The sequence below is a fragment of the Lutra lutra genome, chromosome 15 (assembly GCF_902655055.1).
Source record: "Lutra lutra chromosome 15, mLutLut1.2, whole genome shotgun sequence".
NCBI classification, from domain to species: Eukaryota; Metazoa; Chordata; class Mammalia; order Carnivora; family Mustelidae; genus Lutra; species Lutra lutra.
Genome location: NC_062292.1, coordinates 11,141,663 through 11,158,682, shown reverse-complemented (window position 1 = coordinate 11,158,682; position 17,020 = coordinate 11,141,663). Strand labels below are relative to the sequence as shown.

Here is a 17,020-nt window from a genome sequence, read left to right as displayed (position 1 = left end):
TTGAGAGCAGGAATTGTATTTTATAATTCTGCGTCTTCCTCTGTGAATAACACTTCACTAACATATAAAGGAAGGGCATCATTATCTGGCTGGAAGACAAAGTGTTATTCCTATTCCCGCAGAAATTGAGAACAGTTCTTCACTTGCAGTGAACTGGAAGGGATTATACGTGGTGTGATAAGAACAGAAACTGATGGTAGGGCTTATGATATTTCCAATTATACTAGATAAAAAGTGTTAGGTTTTGTTTTCTGTGGTTGTACACTTTATACCTCAGCCTTGCACTTAAGAGCAGATCTGTTAATGAGATGTAGGAGTTTTGTTTTTTGTGGTTTTTTTTCCCCCAAGTTGTAGTTCACAAGACCTATTTTGAGAACTGGGAGTGTAGAAGCCTAATGCAAAAAAAATTTAAAAACCAACCAAAAGGGCGCCTGGGTGGCTCAGTGGGTTAAGCCGCTGCCTTCGGCTCAGGTCATGATCTCAGGGTCCTGGGATCGAGTCCCGCATCGGGCTCTCTGCTCAGCAGGGAGCCTGCTTCCCTCTCTCTCTCTCTCTGCCTGCCTCTCTGTCTACTTGTGATCTCTCTCTGTCAAATAAATAAATAAAATCTTTAAAAAAAAAAAAACCCAACCAAAAAACAACAGCAACAACAACAACAACAAAACCTTTGTTGCAGAAACAGATTTATAAGGATTTTTTTTTAACGATATTATCTATTTGAGAGAGAGCCAGAGAGATCGCACAGGGAGAGGAAGACTCGCCGCTGAGCAGGGAGCCCCACTTAGGCCTCGACCCTGGGGATCGTGACATGAGCTGAAGGCAGACGCTTGACCGACTGAGCCACCCAGGCGCCCACAAAATCAGATTTAATATCATGTTTCACTTTGCAGTACTCTGTGCATCTCTGTACGTCTGCCATAGCTGATAACCTGATTTCCTTCCTTCGTATGCATCTTCATCACTCTTTCTTTACTTTACATCTGTTTAAATAGACACACAGTGTAAACATAAATTCCAAATTATGTAGTGACAAAGGTTTCATGAGCAAGTTTTTTTTTTTTTTTAAGATTTATTTATTTATTTGACAGAGATCACAAGTAGGCAGAGAGGCAGGCAGAGAGAGAGGAGGAAGCAGGCTCCCCGCTGAGCAGAGAGCCCAATGCAGGGCTCGATCCCAGGACCCTGGGATCATGACCTGAGCCGAAGGCAGAGGCCTTAAACCACTGAGCCACCCAGGCGACCCTCATGAGCAAGTTTTAACTGATTTGTAGAATTCCATATTTTTACGGTAACATTTACAATGAGGCATAGTTCACTATGCCAGCGATCTAGCATTTATTGTCTTGCAGCTTAAATGCAGTATTCTGTTCCGTGAGATATTTTAAGGTACTAACATTTAAAGCACAGAGTGGTGTGCGAGGCCAGTCAGCGTCCCAGTGTGACTTGAAGGAGCGCTTCCTCTGTGCCGGGTGTATTCTTTTAAGGGAGCCGACTTGGTGTTCTCAGGCCTCATTGTAATTCACACTGCATCCCGCGCTACTGGAGAACTAATGAAAATGCTGGCACTACAAGGCTTTATTTTACTGTTGAGAATTCTCAGTGGTTACAGTATTATGTAGTGCCTAATTCTCCTGGTGTTGCCTTTTTTTTTTAAATAGTGATTTTTATTTTCAGTCCAGTGATCCATTTCGTTCATTAACCCCCTAACCACTGTGTAAGCATCATGTCACAAAAGACCTTCCGAAGGAAGAGGCCTGCATTGGATTTATTATAACTGTAGATGTCCTAATAATTTCTAAACCTCAATATATATTTTCTCATTGGAATGAAAAACTGGCTTTTAAGTCAAACTATGAGATGATCAGGGTGCATGAGTGTGAGAGCAAATACGTGTTTTTCTTATGGTATGCTCTCATGTAACACAACTGTTGCAATAGCAGAATTAGGTGAAATTTCATAAAATCTGCTCGTGGCTCCCGAGGAGAAACTAAACTAGCGCATAAGGATTTTAATGTCATTTTGTCCCTTTTACTTGATTTCCCATCCTTAACACGGCATAAACACTGAGTGGACCCTTCATTTTGAAAAATTGATTTGCTATGGGAAGTTGACTGGTATTAGATCCTGTGCATGATCTGTACCGAATTGTGCCCAAAATAGTAATTGTCATTCATGCCATGCCTTTGTGTGTCACATGCCATATCTGATGAACAACAGGCGTCCCGGATGACTAAGGCCATTTTGAAATGTGAGAGATATTATCTCTAGGATATTATGAAATGTGTTACGATCTCATTTTGATATTTTCTCTTGCACTTTAAAGCAGTACTTTGTTGTGTATACAAACGTGAGTGTGTATATGCATGCATTTTAAAAAGCTAATGTTGAGAATTACTACGGCGATTCTTATTTGAGTCTTTAAAAATATTCCGGCTGTGTTTTGTATGTGGTGTTCCCTGCGATAGGGATTTCTATTTTCTTACTTTATTAAGTCCATGTGTTGTTGCTGCTGATGTCAACTGCCCAGCTACTACAGAAGCTGCTTTCTGGACAGCATCTTTATTACGGTCTCCACGTGTCCACACGCTATATCAAAGAAGTAGGAAACAGAAGAGAAAACATACCTCTTTGAAAGTGGAATGTCAGCTGGAGTGAGAAGGAGGTAAAAATGATTCATAGTTTGAGGTAGAAAGATTGCTTTCAGGGATGATTGAAGACCAGAATCTGAGTGTATCAAATACCATGCTTGTCAACGACTCAGCATTCTCACTGAGAATACGGAGTCTATAATTTGAAAAATTCTTTGGAATAAAAGGCATTAATTAGAAACTTAAGTAAAGTATTTAGATGAAAATATTCAACATGTGAAAAATATCTCTCTGAATTAGGATGCTGAGTAACTGAGAAGGGTACTGCCATAAGGGAGAATTTTTTTTTTAAAGATTCTATTCATTTATTTGTCAGAAAGAGAGAGAACATGAACAGGGGAAGTGGCAGGCAGAGAGAGAAGCAGGCTACCCACTGAGAACTGAAGCAGATGCAGGACTGGATCCCAGGACCCTGGGATCATGGCAGACACTTAACAGATTGAGCCACCCAGGTGCCTCGTAAGAGAAATTTATACACACGCACGTACACATTAGAACTTTACTGTCAGGGCACCTGGGTGGCTCAGTCCATTAAGTGTCCGCCTTGGGCTTACATGCACTCCATGGGGCTTCCTGCTCAGTGGTGAGTCTGCTTCTCTCTTTCCCTTTACCCCTCCTCCCTGCTTGTGTTTGTCCCCTGCCCCCCCACCCCATAACGAACAAACTAGCTAAATAAATAAATCTTAAAAAAAAAAAAGAATTTCACTGTCAAATATCGTACTCAATAGCCATATTTAGCTACTTAAAATAAAAAATCGAATTCATAATCAGTTTATTCAGTGGCACTAATCATATCAACTGCCGCGTGTGACTAGCGACTACCATATTTAATGGTGCAGATATGGAACATCTCTGTCACTGCAGAAAGTTATACAGCAGTGCTGGCATGGAAGAATTTCTTAATCAGGAGAGACACAAGCAGCATGATAGTATTCCCTAATTATAAAAATAAGCCGAACAGTGTAATAGTGACACTGTATTTTGCAGCTAACTTTGCCCGAGGACCTAATGGTAACCTGAGAGTTATAAACACTGAACCTGTCCCCAGCTCTGCTTTAAACTTCTCTGTGGTATTTGGACCTATTATTGCGTCTCTCCAAACTTACAACCTGCCTTGCATGTGTTTCATAGACCAGCCTGACTCTTGGTTCCTTGTTTCCTTTGTCATTTTTTCTTAAGCTAGGATTTCTTTATGTAGCTTAAAAAAAGCATGTGTTAGTTTTTGTATTGAATGTACCCATGCAAGCTACATCTTTCTGGGGGTGGGTATGGATTATAGAGAGAAATCCAGTTTTTCTCGTTCAACCTCGGTTTCCCTACTTGTTTAAAAAAAAAAAAAAGATTGATATTACTAACCCACAGATCATAACAGTGTGAGAATTAATGAATTGATCATATGATTATAGGGAACAATAGTAAAGATCTTAAGCAGAGATGTCTGGATAAGATGATCTAGAAAGGCAGTGGCTCTTAAAGGTTTAGTTAATTATCAAATTAAAAAATCCTAAAGCATTCCTCAAATTAGTGTTTAAATACCATGATACTGAAATTTTTTATGTTTCTGGACAGTGCTTCATTTTCAGACATTAGAAACCTGTAAGGCCCAAATTTTTAGGACTGAAGATCAATATAACTCTGTTGTAGGTGTTCATAGATATTGAAATAGTCCTAATCATGTCATTTTCTGAAAAGCTCAAAATACTTGGACAGTGTGTTATTTAACTTTACAACATCTCTATGAGATGGGTAAGGGGCAGTTATAATAATTATTCTATAATAAGAGTTAAATTTTTAAAAAATTTTCTTAAGATTAAATAAATTATTGGTGTTACTTTGTTCTCTAGCAGGCAGACCAAAACAATGTAACACCTATTATTAACACTAAACTCATTATTGAACACGTTATTGCTAATTATCTCATTTAAATTGACAATAATCCTTTTTATTTTTAATTAGTAAGACAAATTGATTTCAAAGAATTTTAGGATGATAAGATGGAGAACAAAAACCAAATGTAGAGTTTCTCAGGAGAATAATAGTGTAGAATTTTTGTATATAAGCAAGATAATATATTAGGAGATGTGCTAACATCATTTATTCCAATAATGAATTGAAGTTTTAAATTTTAATGAACTGCTAATTGAAGATTTAGGATAATAGTTATCATTAATGAATGTAAAAAGAATATTGGAGCTTTATTTGTGAAATTATGTCAGGCCACTAAATTGCTCCTTAGTCTAAATGATGTTAATGTAGTTTCTAAATTTATCTGAAAAAAATTTTAATATCTGACTCTAAAATCCTACTTCAATAATTCATTCATTTTTAAAGGATATTTCCTAGGATAATGGAAATTTCTAAAAATTTCTGAAATGTATTCAAAAAAATTTAAAATAGAAAGTATAATTAAAATAGGCCTTACTTCTTTTAGAAGAAACATTGACTCCAGATGATACTTTTAATTATTTTCATGAAATCAGTTAAGTATTGTTAGAAAACACACATCTTGTTTTTCTTCCTCTGTGAAACTCATACATAAAGATAGGTCAGTAGAATAGAGGTCTTTGAACTTTTTAACCATTGGAACCTAAATTGCCCTTCAGCTAATATAAAAAATGTGCTCTAGATATTAAGATTTATGGCTATTTGGGATTTTATGCTGCCCTTCAGCTGGAACTGCAGGCAGTCCCTGAGAAGGGAAGACAGTAAGTCAGGTATCACCAGTGAGTACTAGACCTATACAAAAGGATGTGTGATTATCAGAATCAGATACTTTATGTATTTCTTTAAAAATTTTTTTAAAAAAGATTTTATTGAAAAAGAGAGTGCATGCATGCAAGCATTAGGGGGTGGGGAGGGACAGAGGGAGAGGCAGATTCCCCAGTGAGTAGGGAGCCATGTATGGGTATGTAATCCCATGTAAATGTAAATCCTAGTATAGTTAACATGCAATGTGATATTAGTTTCAATATATGATATATAGTTTACAATATAGTGATTCAGCACTTCCATACATCACCCAGTGTTCATCAGGACAGGTACACTCCTTAATCCCCACCACCTGTTTCCCCCATCCCCCTACCAACCTCCCCTCTGGTAACCAGCAGTGTGTTTTCTGTAGGTGAGAGTCTGTTTCTCGAGTTTTCTCTTATTTTCCTTTGTTTGTTTGTTTTGTTTATTAAAAATTCATATAGGAGTGAAATCGTATGGTATTTGTCTTTCTCTGACTGGCTTATTTCACTTAGTATTATACTCTCTACCTCTATCCATTTTGTTGCAAATGGCAAAATTTCATTCTTTTTTATGACTGCATAATATATATATACATAAAACTCACGTCTTCTTTATCCATTCATCTGTTGATGGACACTTGGGCTGCTTACATAATTTTGCTATTGTAAAAATTGTTGCAGTAAACATAGAGGTGCATGTAATGCTTTGAATTAGTGTTTGTGTATTTTTTTTTTTTTTTTAGCAAATACCCAATAGTGTGATTATTGCACAATTCTCTTAATTTTTTGAGGACGCTCCATACCGTTTTCCACAGCGGCTACTCCAGTTCACATTCCCACCAACAGTGCACGAATGTTCCTTTTTCTCCATATCCTCTCCAATACCTGTTGTTTCTTGTGTTGTTGATTTTAGCTGTTCTGGCAGGTGTGAGGTGATATCTCATTGTAGTTTTGACTTGCAAAAGTCACCCTGATGATGAGTGATGTTGAGCATCTTTTTATGTGTCTGTTGGCCATCTGGATGTCTTTGGAGAAATGTCTGTTCATGTCTTCTTCTCATGTTTAATTGGATTAGTTATTTTTGGGGAGTATTGAATTGTACAGTTCTTGATATGTTTTCGACACTAACCCTTTATTGGATATGTCATTTGCAGATAATCTTCTCCCTTTCTGTAGGTTATGTTTTGGTTTTGTTGACTGTTTCCTTAGCTGTGCAGAAGCTTTTAATTTTGATGTAGTCCCAGCCGTTTATTTTTGCTTTTATTGCTCTTGCTTCATCAGATATTACTGGAAAAATGTTGCTATGGCCGATGTTAGAGACATTACTGCACGTGTTCTCTTCTAGGATTTTTATGGTTTCAGGTTTTACACTTACGTCTTTACTCCATTTTTAGTTTATTTTGTGTATAGTGTAGGAAAGTGGTCCAGTTCCATTCTTTTGCATGTAGCTGTCCCAGGTTCCCCAACACCATTTGTTGAAAAGACTGTCTTTTTTCTACTGAATATTCTTCCTCCTTTGTTGAAGATTGGGAGGAAATTAAGCCTAGAAGTAAGCTTGTAAGTGTGGGTTTAGATCTGAACTCTCTATTCTGGTCTTTTTTTTTTTTTTTTAACATTTTATTTCTTTATTTGACAGAGAGAGAGATCATAAGTAGGCAGAGAGGCAGGCAGAGAGAGAGGGAAGCAGGCTCCCCGCTGAGCAGAGAGCCCGACACGGGACTCTATCCCAGGACCCTGAGATCATGACCTGAGCCGAAGGCAGAGGCTTTAACCCACTGAGCCACCCGGGTGCTCCTATTCAGGTCTTTTGATCTATGTGTCTATGTTTATGCCAGTACCATCCTGCTTTGAGTCCTACAGCTTTGTAATATGTCTTGGAGTCCAGAGTTGTGATACCTCATTTTGTTTTTCTTTTTCAGGATTGTTTTGACTATTCAGTGTCACTTGTAGTTCCATATCACAAGATTGTTTTTTCTAGTTCTGTAAAGTATGCTGTTGGTTCTTTGATACGGATTCTATTAAACATATAGGTAGCTTTGGGTAATACAGACGTATTAGTAATTCATCCAATCCATGAGCATGGAATGTCTTTACATTTCTTTGTGTCATCTTCAATTTCTTTAATCAGTGTTTTTTAGTTTTTAGACTGCGGGTCTTTCACCTCTTTGGTTAGGTTTATTCCTAGATATTTTATTATTTTTGGTGCAGCTGTAAGTGGGATTATATTCTTATTTTCTCCTTCTGCTCCTTCATTATTAGTGTATAGAAATGCAACAGATTTCTGTGCATTGATTTTGTGTCCTTCAACTTTACCAAATTCGTTTATCAGTTCTAATAGCTTTTTGGTGGAGTCTATTGTCTGTAGATAGTATCGCATCATCTGCAAATAGTGACAGTTTTACTTCTTCCTTACCTATGTGGATGCTGTTTAATTCTTCTTGTTGTCATACTTGATTTTCATAGGCCTCAAAACCTTGGAGAGTAGTGTAGAAGAAGTACAACACAGTCCAGTAGCGTATCAGCTTTGCCTTCCCTTAAAAAATGGTATTAATTCAAGAGTCCTCTAAGGTAAACTATTTCATGGTCATTAAGCATGGAAACCAATTGAATTGCCCTACTTTAGGGTCTTCTGAAGTAAACTTTGAAATAAGGAAATATATTATGTAAGTATAAGTAACAACACGTGATGCCAAATCTAGTTTGTAAATATTTTTATCGTAGATTTTTAGAGGCAGACAGGACCTTAGAAAATTGTGTGATGATTTTGTGTAAACTTGTATTATTTTCATCTCTTGCATAAAAGTAAAAGGGCTGGAGAGGTTATCTGTTTCAGTTCAAACTGTTAGTACTGTGCAAAGGGACTCAGTTCTCCAGCCTGGTATCTTACGATAGAGTTTCTACCACCACCAAAATTTTGTTATTTAGTCCTTTGGTTGGCTCTTTAGTACATGTGCTGGAGAGGAAGGAGAGAAGGGTAGAATACATAATCAACATTTCCTAAAATAGAAACTTTGTCCACCAGTAGCAAAAAAAGGGAAAAGTACATCTAATCATGTATTGTTATATGCTCCAAAGAAAATACTTCCCCAGTTCTCTCTGGGTCTACCATTTTGCCGTGGGATATATGGGAAATTGGATTTGGTTAATATTTCCCATGAAGTAAGGTTATTTGAATTGTTGAGGTATAGGATTTCTTTTTTTAAAGATTTATTTATTTGAGAAAGAGAAAGGTAGGGAGGCAGAGAGAGAATCCTTATGCAGACTCCCTGCTGAGTGCAGAGTCTGATGGGGAACTCCATCTCAGGACCCTGAGATCATGACCTGAGCTCAAATCAAGAGTCAGCTGCTTAACCAACTGAGCCACCCAGGTGCCCCTCATCACTTTTGATTAGTTGTGTCACCACCCCTACTCCCATTCCAGTCCTTCAGTAATTCCTGTTAGCACTTCCTCCAAAATGTATCTATAATTTATTTCTCTCCCCTTTTTTTGCCACCACTATAGTCCAAAGTAACATTATATCTTGTCTGAACAATTATAGAAGTCTCCTCGCTGGTCTTCGTCCTTTCCTGTTGCGCTATAATCTTTCCACCTGGAAACCAGAGTGATCTTTTTAATTTAATTTAATTTTATTTATTTCGGATAGAGAGAGTGAGAGTGAGAGAGAGCATGAGCAGGGGTATTGGTAGAGGGAGAAGCAGACTCCCCTCTGAGCAGGGAGCTGGACTTTGGGCTGGATCCCAGGACCCTGGGATCATGAACTGAGCTGAAGGGAGATGCTTAACTGAAGGAGCTACCCAGGGGTCCCCAGAACTTTTAAAATGTAAATTAGTTCTTATTTCCCCTTTCTCCTCAAACCTTTCATTGACTCCCATCACATTTAGAATACAGTGCAAATATCTTGGGGCACCTGACTGGCTTGGTCAAAAAAGCTTGTGGCTCTTGATGTTGGAGTCCTGAGTTCAAGCCCCATATTAGGTACTGAAATTGTTTAAATAAATAATTTAAAAAAACTTAAGAAAGAATTAAGTTTGCATTTCTAATGTTATTTCAGTACTAACATACCTATTCCCAGCTTACCTACACCAAGTCAATGCAGACTAGACTTCTTTCTGTCCCCTTAATACACCAGGTCTGTTTTTGACACACAGTCCATACAATTGCGAGTTCCTCTGATTGGAATGGTTTTAGATGTACTGGTTTCAGTATACATGTCTTCTCAGAAAGGGCTCTCTTGACCTCCCAATCTAAAGGGACTCCCCCATTAAATCTATATTACGTTCTCTTTGGGCATTAGTAACGTCTAAAATGTGGTTGTTCATTTGTTTATTGGTTTTCTGCTACATGAGGACAGAGTCCTTGCCAGTCTTATTCATAGTATTAGCAGTGTGCAAAACACCCCTAGCCTGTGAGTTACATGAATGATGCTTGAATGATGCTCTCAAAGAAATGGATCCAAGTCTTCCTACGCATGAAAGAGAGGTCTTTATAACTAAAAGAGTTTTTCAGTTCTTTTCAGATTATAATGAAAACCGGTTTTGAAAATCAGATTGAATGTTATGATGTGATGAAGGTTACCAATGAAATTAAAGATTTTAGCCATTCCAGCACACTTACTGAATAATTACTGAACTTTCTCGTAGCCTAAAGGACCATTCAAAAGGCACAGTTCCAATCCACTGTGTTTCTCAGGCTGGAGGAACTGCATGCTGTGGTGGAGATGGGGAACCAGGAAGGGGCAGACCTGCTGAGGTGACATCAAGATCAGGTCAGGTCTGTGAGTGTCTTGAATCTCCAAGGCACTGTGTTCATCCATAAGAGAAGCAGAGGCTACTGGACCTCCTCTCTCATGACTGTGACTCCGGTTTTTCAGTATTTCTTCAAAATACTGGAATGAACAAATAAATACTCTGTGAAGTGCCGTGTGTCACGCCTCACCAGGAAATGCAGGGGCAAGGAACTAAAATCATAAAGATTGGAAGGATCTGAGAAAGCCACTACTCCCACTCTCTTGTGACACTTGGTCTCGTTTGTCTGATGCGATAGTTCGGGGTGGTTATGACCTGCAGCCCCTTGGCTTCCCTGTGCCCAGCTCCGCCTTCACCCCTGCCTACCTTTCCTGGCGAGACTGCATCTGCTCTCCCCTGCTGCAAGCCGCAGGAGTTGGGCTGAAGGGCGTCTGCTTGAAGCTCCAGGGAGGAATCTATGGGGTCTATAGCTATGTCCCCGATCACAGAAGCAGGGAGTCTGTGAATGAATGTGGACAGCTGTTTGTGACATGGAGTTACTGTTTATGTAGAAAGGTAATGCATGTATTTGATGTCAGATAACATTACAGGTTATGGGGTTTAGTATCAAATGAGTCATGAGTGTTACTGATAGGGCAGTTCAGTCTTTTCTAAACTACTTAGTGACCCGCTCATTATACTCTGGCCATTGCTCCAGGATGTCTGTGAGAAGCCTATGGAACTGATTGTGGAATGTTTGGAGCGCCTTACAATCCCTGGTTTATATTGATGTTTTAGGTATGCACTTCTCTCTTGACCCAAAACTCAGTTACCCCTGACTCCTTTGGAAGGGAGTAAAAGATGAAAATTTTGAATTCTTCTTGTCAACTGAGACTTCATTACCGAAGTATTATGTAAGGAAGGATATATTTTTTAAGAACCGACTGTATGGCAGGTACTCTCGTTAGGAGCTTTTATAAATCTTATGTAATTCTCGCAGGAGCCTTGTGTACTAAGTGTTACTCTGCCTGTTTACAAATGAGGCGATGGAGGCTCTGGGAAATTAAGTTGCTTGCTCAGAGTTACACCACTAATGAGGCACGGACGAGCTCAGACCCCAGGTCTGATTACTGAGATCGGTCCTTTTCTAGGATGACATGCCCAGCTCCCCATGCTTTATTCCTTGACTATGTAAAGTCAGGGTAATAATACCTCAATATCTATTTCATAGAACCGTAAGAGCCAGATGAGTGTGAACACAACACCTATATAAATTCCAAGTTCTAGTATGATTATTAGTAGCATTAACTTAACAACGTTACCAAAGTATTCCTTTAATTAACTGTCATTTTATATCAAAATTTCTGAATACACATTGAGTTTCTGTGGAAACTTGTATCTGCAACAGTGGATGTTTTAATTATTTGTTAGACTCCTCATGGTTATGTTTGGGTTTTCTTGAGAATAAGTTTTACACCCTTCCAATTGTTGGCAAATATTCATACCAGAGAAAAATATCCATCTGTTCAGCTTCTAGCCAAAACATCACTGTCAAAATAGCAGATTTAGCTCTGACATGAATTATGGTGAGACAGAATAACACAGAATGTAAGTCATATCCCAGCAATAGATGTGGAAAGAGGTAGTATCATTCTGGGAAAATGTAAGGTTTTCATTATATAAAGTTAGGGCTGGGTTTAGAAGAACATAAGGATGCCAGAAATTGTACTTGTAAGATATCATTAGAGTTAGAATTGAATGAACAGAAATAACGGGAGAAGAAAAATCACTGATTATTTAGTGTAAGCCCCTTGTATGGTAGATAGGCTTTGCTCCCAGGTATTCACGTAGAATGGATGTCTCCCCGAGAAAATCGGGCTTCTACTTAACATAGTATCTATATTTTTGATGCATCTGGATGTTTTGCTATGATTATCGTGAATGTTAAGTAGTTTCTTTTTTTCTGAGGCATGTTTTTTGCTATAAGGTATAATTTTATGCTTTTGGTTAGGATACCCAAGTATACTATTTTCCTTTTTTGTTTCATTAACTAATTTTTACCTTTGAATACATAGGAAAAAAATGCTTATAAGACACAAAAAACAGTAAACAAGAACTTGTGAAGCAGTCAACCATCCTACCAAATAGAATGTTACCTGCGAAGTTGCATGTACCCCTCTTTTATCTTCTCTCTCTCTCTCTCTCTCTCTCTCGTGAAGTAACCACTATCTTGAATCTTGTGTTATCATTCATTGGCTTTTCTTAATGGTTTTTCATGTGTATATTACAATCACTATTTGGTTTAGCTTTGTATGTTTTTAACTTTTTTTTTTTAAAGGAGTCAGATTATGCTTAGCTTATTCTTTTTCTACTTGCTTTTTTTGGTTCAGTAATTTGAAATTTATCCATGATGGATATAGCTATACTCATTCAGCTTCACTGCTATATAGTTTTCTACTGTGTAGATACATCACTGTTTTTTTGGCTTTCCTTTTAACTATTACACACTTCAGTGCCATAACATTCATGAACTTATCTCCTCTTGCATGTGTACAGGAGTTTTTGTAGGATATGTAATTCATGATGAAATTGTTGGGGCATGAGTGTGCTTATCTCAGCTTCACTGGATAACATCAAATCATTTTCCAAAGTGACTGTATACATTTATACTGAACCATCTGTGTATCAGAGTTCACATTATTTCAAATCTTTGCCAACATTTGACACTGTAGGATTTAAGGATTGTTGCCAACTTTTAAATTAGCATTTTAATTATAATTGGCTTCTTTTTATAATTGTATTTTTCAGTTGTAGAAGTTTTTGGCTTAGACATTACAGCATTTTAAATCCTTTCTCATGTTTTCAATTTCTTAGTTCTTAAACATATTAAACACTTAGTTTAAATTCTGACAGTCCAAATTATGAGATCTTTGTGAGTTTAATTTAGCTATATGATTTTTTTTTAGTCTTTCTCACTAGTCTTTGTTTCCTTATTTTATTTGTGTGTGTATGTGTTTAAACCATTAACTCAAGAAATTCTTTGAAGTCTGTATTAAATGTGTACTCATCCAGAGTGAATTTGCTCTTGTTCTGGTGGTTAACTGGGGCTTGAGCAGCCGTAGTTCCCTCGAAGGTTAATTTCTATGTTTGAGGCTACTTGGATTAGAAGGATAACATTAATTTAGGCTGCAAGTTTGGCCAGTTGCCAGGTTGTGGTTGTAAGTTGTCTGGAAAAAAGGTATCCCAATTTATCTAATGCTCAGTTCTAAATGGGCAGTTTCCCTGCTGTCCCTCATCTGGAATGAGTTTGCTGTAATTCGTTCTAAGGGTTTCATCCTCTGGAGTCCGGGTCTGTTACAGAGTCAGTTTTTCAGTTCCCTACTCTGGGGTGGCCCAGGCATCTGTCAGGGAGAATTTCAGGGTCCCTGGCTTAGCCAGCCAACCATCTCCAAGGGAAGGCTAGCCAGAGATACTTAACTGCTCAGGGCTGCTTTTGTTTTAATGTAATCATCTAAGTATATTTTTCTTTATTATGATCACAATTGTGAATCTTATTTTATTTTTCAGTTTTTTCTTTTTTAATGTAGTTTCTTATATGCTTTAATTTTTCTTCATCTTTTATTATAAAAACTTTCAATCATGAAGAAAAGATAAAAAGGATAAGATAGCAAGGATACCACTTAAAGTTATTACTTGTTACAGGAAGCTTGACCCTGGATGTTTTGCTGTGCATCTTCTAAAAATAAGGATATTCTGCTTTAAACATTTTTTTTTAAAGATTTTATTTATTTGACAGAGAGAGATCACAAGTGGGCAGAGAGGCAAGCAGAGAGAGAGAGAGAGGAGGAAGCAGGCTCCCTGCAGAGCAGAGAGCCCGATGTCGGACTCGATCCCAGGACCCTGAGATCATGACCTGAGCTGAAGGCAGAGGCTTAACCAGTGAGCCACCCAGGTGCCCCGGATATTCTGCTTTAAAATCACTATGTCATATTCCACCTTAGAAGATGAATACCAGTTCTCTAATATTTATCTAATACCTAATTTGTATTCAGTTCTCTAGTTGTCTCTAAGTATCTTTTATGTTTTTACCCGAAAATAAGAATACAAATAATGTAGTGATACATTTCAAAATGTATTTATCAGCAGGGCTCTTTCGGTTATGTGGTTCAGTATACTCTCAGATACATAAGTACACTTTATTGTTTGACCTTTTCTGAAGTCTGCTGTTTGTTTTTTCTAGTAGCCAGAGTCTTTTGCTTTGCTTCCGTCTTTTGCTTTCTCTTCACTTTCCCTGTGCATTGCCAAGTATTTGAGTATGCATTTAAAGAGCTATAATTTAGTTGGAAAACTATTTTTATGTCTTTGTTTTATCTTTCAAAAAGTATTTTATTTATTTATTTATGAGAGAGGAAGAATGAGTGAGCATAGGTGGGGGTAGGGGCAGAGGGAGAAGAAGAGAGAGAATCTCAAGCAGATTCTGTGATGAGCAGGGAACCCAACATGGGGCTCGATCCTGCGTCCCTGGGATAATGATGAGCTAATCTGAAACCAACAGTCAGAGGCTTAACTGACTGAGCCACCCAGGCGCTGCTATTTTTATGTCCTTTTTAAAAAGTTGTACTTCTCAAGTGGAACAGACAAAGCTGGTTAGCTCATTGACTTTCATCCAAGTAGTTACTTTAAGTTTTGTTAGGTAAGTGGACTGACGTCAACCAGGATTCCACCTCTGGGTGGCCTTCTACCAAAAAGCTATTTGGCTTTACAGAACAAAACCCATTGTCTTTTGACTTTTCTCAGGGCAGCTGAATTCTGCTGACCCCTGTGGTGTCCAGGTGCTGGTCAGCCTGACTGCATGAAGACTAAGGGTGATTCAGGTCACTTTGTGGGGTGAAGGTAGCTAGATAATGATTTCTTCTTAAATACAAATCAAATCTAATGATGTGTTGCTCAATACCGGTAACTTTATTTGGGGCTTAAGACTTGATGAAGTTAGTGTTGCTTGACATACTTTTCAGATGGCCCAAGATCAGTAAAAATATATTGCTATTGAATTATAAGAAGCACCATGTAAGAAATACGGATGTGGTACTTTTTTGTGTGATTTCGTAGTTATTTATGTATTTAGCCTTACACACGAAGCCCTCCTGTTTGTGTTTCTCTTTGTCACTGACTTCACAACAGCTCAGTAGGATTTTAAATATTTATATTTTACATTTCCCTGCACCTGCCCCATGACAATATGCATAGAGCATGCAAACAAAGATGTATTTAGTGAAGAGATTGTGAAACTGTTTTATTGCTGTCCTGATCTCCATCGGAAATGAAGCTGCCTTTCAAAACCCTGTGTTTCGGCATGCTGTCTAGCTGTCGGTAATTGTGCAGATTATAATCACGAGCTTCTCTTCAACATGTGTATGGCTATTGTGGTAATAACTGGTGAATCATTGCATTTTAATTTGAATGAGTAAAAAAATGGAAAGCTCAGCAGAAGCATTCTTTAGAGAGGTAGAAACTAAAAAACAAGAAAGAAAACAAGAAAGACTATAAGGTATATCCATGAATTTTTACTTACTGTATAGTAGAAAATGACTTTGATAATGGAGGGTGTGTGTGTGTGTGTGTGTGTGTGTGTGTGTACACTCACACATATATATGGTTTTGTAATTCCATTAATATAAACATGGGCATATATGTTTGGGGGTTTAGATAGTTTAGCTGCAAAGTGACTTTTCTCCAGTCCTTTTTGTGTGTTTTTTGACTGTCATTCCTCAGTAATCACAAGGTTTTATTTCTTGATTTTTACACTTAAATATCCTGATACCTTGTCTTTGGAAAGTTTGTTTGCTTGGTTTTTTCCTAAATTAATTAATTTATTTCAGAGGTGAGAGGGGCAGATGGAGTGAGAATCTCAAGCAGACTGTGCTGAGGTGGGCACCTTGGAAGGGCTGGATCCAAGGACCCTGAGATCACAACTTGAGCCAAAACCCAGAGTAGGGTGCAGAATGGTCTGTGCCACCCAGATGCCCCTCATCTTGCTTGCTCTTTTTTTTTTTTTTTAAGATTTTATTTATTTATTTGACAGAGAGAGACACAGAGATAGAGGGAACAAAAGCAGGGGGAGCGGGAAAGGAGGAAGCAGGCTTCCTGCCGAGCAGGGAGCCCAATGTGGGCCTTGATCCCAGGACCCTGGGATCATGACCTTAGCCAAAGGCAGCTGCTTAACAAAGGAGCCACTCAGGTGCCCATCTTACATGCTTTTACCAAAAAGTCTTTTAAAAAAAAAAATCACCTATTGATTAGTGACTTTGGATGTGAAATCTGGTCTTTGACCAGAGTTGAAGACTTTGGCCTTGACTTTGTCGGTGTCGTTATTCACAACTTGGCATTGTGAAGACCATGTTCCATTTAGGACAGTCCTCTCTTCTTTGGAATAAAAGAAAGTCTGATTGATTATGGAGGGTGGGGAGAAGGAGAGGACACGTTTACTTCAGTACCTAGAAGGTTAAACCATGACCAGTTAACTGTATCTTTTGCCTCCTGGTGTTGAAAGGGTGTTTTGTTGTAGAGAATCTGCAGATCGGGCAGTTGATGGGAGCCAGCCCTGCTCTTGAGAGCAGGAGTTCAGAAGAGATTATAAGACAGGAAAGCCCCGGTGCCTCTGAAAGGCACATCCTGAAGGGAAAGGGACAGGACAGGAGGAGTTGAAAACTAGGCTTTCTTTAAAGCCAGTGATCACTACAAATATTTTGATGGTCCCGGGGGTCATGGGTAGAGCATCAAGCTGGTAGGGACGGTGGAGCCAGGGAGGGGGAGCATCAGGGTGTGACTAATCTTGACTTGGAACAGGGCCCCTATCCTGGTGCGGAAACACAGTGTATGGGGCGGGTGTGGCAGAAGGCGGCCTGTCCCACTGCC

The 17,020-nt window shown here is 38.4% G+C and overlaps 1 protein-coding gene across 2 annotated transcripts in view; it reads left to right on the top strand.

Annotated features, from left to right (window-relative positions):
• SMYD3 (SET and MYND domain containing 3) overlaps window positions 1-17,020 on the top strand; it is a 703,294-nt gene that overhangs the window by 257,022 nt on the left and 429,252 nt on the right. The gene's annotated exons all lie outside the window — the stretch shown is intronic.